Source organism: Orycteropus afer, unplaced genomic scaffold (genome assembly GCF_000298275.1).
Source record: "Orycteropus afer afer isolate SDZICR_OR568_19922 unplaced genomic scaffold, OryAfe1.0 scaffold00253, whole genome shotgun sequence".
NCBI lineage: Eukaryota > Metazoa > Chordata > Mammalia > Tubulidentata > Orycteropodidae > Orycteropus > Orycteropus afer.
The window spans coordinates 4483056-4485613 of NW_006921840.1; the positions used below are offsets into that span (position 1 = coordinate 4483056).

The 2558-nt window shown below is 40.2% G+C and overlaps 1 protein-coding gene across 1 annotated transcript in view; it reads right to left on the reverse strand.

Annotated features, from left to right (window-relative positions):
• AMDHD1 (amidohydrolase domain containing 1) overlaps positions 1–2558 on the reverse strand; it is a 36979-nt gene that overhangs the window by 34031 nt on the left and 390 nt on the right. The gene's annotated exons all lie outside the window — the stretch shown is intronic.

A 2558-nucleotide genomic window follows, 5' to 3' on the forward strand; every position in this document is an offset into this window, starting at 1 on the left:
CTATGCAACACTAAAGAATAATGTAGAATCTGCAAAACACCGCATAATGATAGAGCCTAGTGGAACCACTGAGACTATGGTCCCTAGCTGCCCTTCAGGTCTGGAATTGAACCCACACTTGTGGTTTCCAGCCAAACAGAAGACAGGCATATGAGTTGAACATTTACCTGCAGTAGATACAGTCCTTGGAGAGAACAATCATTGAGAAAGAAGGGCTGCCTATGCACAGGGAGACAGCTTAGGGGTTAGGAGTCCATGGAGAGATGGACATTGGGAAGAGACAGCTGTGGGGAGGAAGTGGGAGGGGAGCTGTTGCATTGTGGTAAACTATGGTCAATGTCATGAGACAAAATATATGTAAACTGCTGTATGGAAAGTGAATTTGCTCTGTAAATCTTTACCCAAATCATACACACACACACACAAAAAGAATGTGCATCTTTCATTGGTGAACTCCTACTCTTCATATTTAAAACAAAGGCTTATGTACAGGGATAGTTATTGAAGGAAACAAACAAACTAAAATCATTCTCCTCAAAGTGATTTTTTAATCTAGCCATTAAAAATGATAAAGATATATATTAGCATGATGGTAAGATTTTCTCAATTTATTACCAAGTACAAAATAAAAAATAAAAAACCTCAAGATTTAAAAAAGCATATAGTAAGTTTTCTAAAAAAAAACCATGTTTTTGTGTGGTTCTATTTGCACAGGAAAGCTTCTGAAAGGATAAACACGTAAATGTTGGCATTCCTTCACTGGTAAAAGTTTGAGTGATTTTTTTTCTTTTTGCTCATCTGTGTTTTCCTATAGTGAACATATATCACATGCAGTTTTTAAAGGAAAAAATAGCAGGGTAGTACTGAATTCTTTTTGCATTACCTTTCTATTCTGAAAAGTTCAGGAACAAAAATTCTACAGAATCTCCTGAAAGTAGTAAAGCAAGCCAGCTAGGAAGACCCTAACCCAGAAGCTACAGTGTAATCAAAAGCAAACAATGATGATGATGATGATTTAACATGAGCGATGCATCTTCTGGTGGCTCTCAAGGTGCTTTGTGAAAGCTCAGGATGGATCCAAGTTACAGACACCATGTGAAGATCTGTAAGCCCAGGACTACCGACAGAGGAAGCAACTGACACAGCCAAGACCCTGATTTGGACTTCTCACCTCCAGAACCTGTGACTAAATTAGTATCTGTTCTTTAAAGCCACCCTCTTTTCTGTTAGAGCAGCACTGGGAAACTAAAGTAGGTTGATTATCAGTAGAAAACACCACTGAAACTCATCCAAATCCTGGCTTTGAAATGGAAACCTTCTTCCACTTCTCAGCAGCTTTGCGTCTTACCCCTTTCCCAGACAGCACATACACAGCTTGTTCTGTCCAGTCTACCCAAAGCAAAGCAGGATCGAATTAGCTTTGAACACACAGGTTCCGCATAAGGAAAACCACGTGAACATTTAAGATGATCGTCAAAATAATTCACTCTGAAAACACTTTACCTTAAAATATTCACATAATAAAAGTGGGAGATGTGTTTCAAAACAACTTCAACCAGTAATTATTTCAATCCTGTACTTTATTTTGCATGTGTATAAAACATAGTGAAAATAAAAACCCAGTCCTGTACCAAACTGGCCAGATTTGAAGACGAAAGTTCTGAACGTTCCTGAAAATTAATTTCAATGCGGTAAATCCAACAAACTGTATGAACCATATAACAGACTTGAATACCAAAGATCAACTTTCTCCTTTTTCTTTCCCTGTTTTACATGGTTTTGATGGGAACATAGTTATAGAGAACACACTGGTGGTGGTATTACTATCACTTTCCTCTGGTTCAACCCATGAAGAAATTTTCTCACTTTCTCAAACAAGTGTGCCAATTCTGTTAACTGCTTTTAACAAACTGATTTTGACAGTAACATCAGAAGTGTTTTACCATCTTATTAATTAAACAAACGCCACTGTCTGTGAAAGCTAGGGTCTTACATACTTTGCACAGCCTCAGAAAAGCAAGGGTCTGATACTGTGATTCTGGTATTTCTTGTGCCAGCCCTCCAGGGCCAGGTCTCTGATTCAAAACAGCATGCGCCCCCACTCAGGCTCCAGACCCGCCCCTCCCTCCAACTCTTGGTTGTTCTTCATTCACATCTGCTAGGAAGCTCAGAAGGTTAAGAGGTGAAATAACTGAAAATTTTATCTTTTTCTAGTGGCCGAATCTTAATTTCCTATCATCCAAAGCCTCACCAAACATTTTTAGTGGTTCTGAAGCTTTAGGGTACAGACGAAAGGGGTGGGAGAGGTGCTTTTTAAAAAGTCAGGTCTCAGAACTCCACACTCTGAGATGCAGATTCAAAAGATCTGGGGTGGGGTTCAGAAATCTCTTTTAGAAGAGAATTCAGGCCACCCTGACACAAGTGGTTCCCTGGCCGCCCTTCAAGAAGCCTTGCAGCGCTTCTGATGGCTGGACAGTAGTGTTTTACCGGCTGATGCAGGATTCTGATGCGTCCTGGTGGCACATTCAGCTTGAGCTTGAGCCCACCCCCACCCCCAC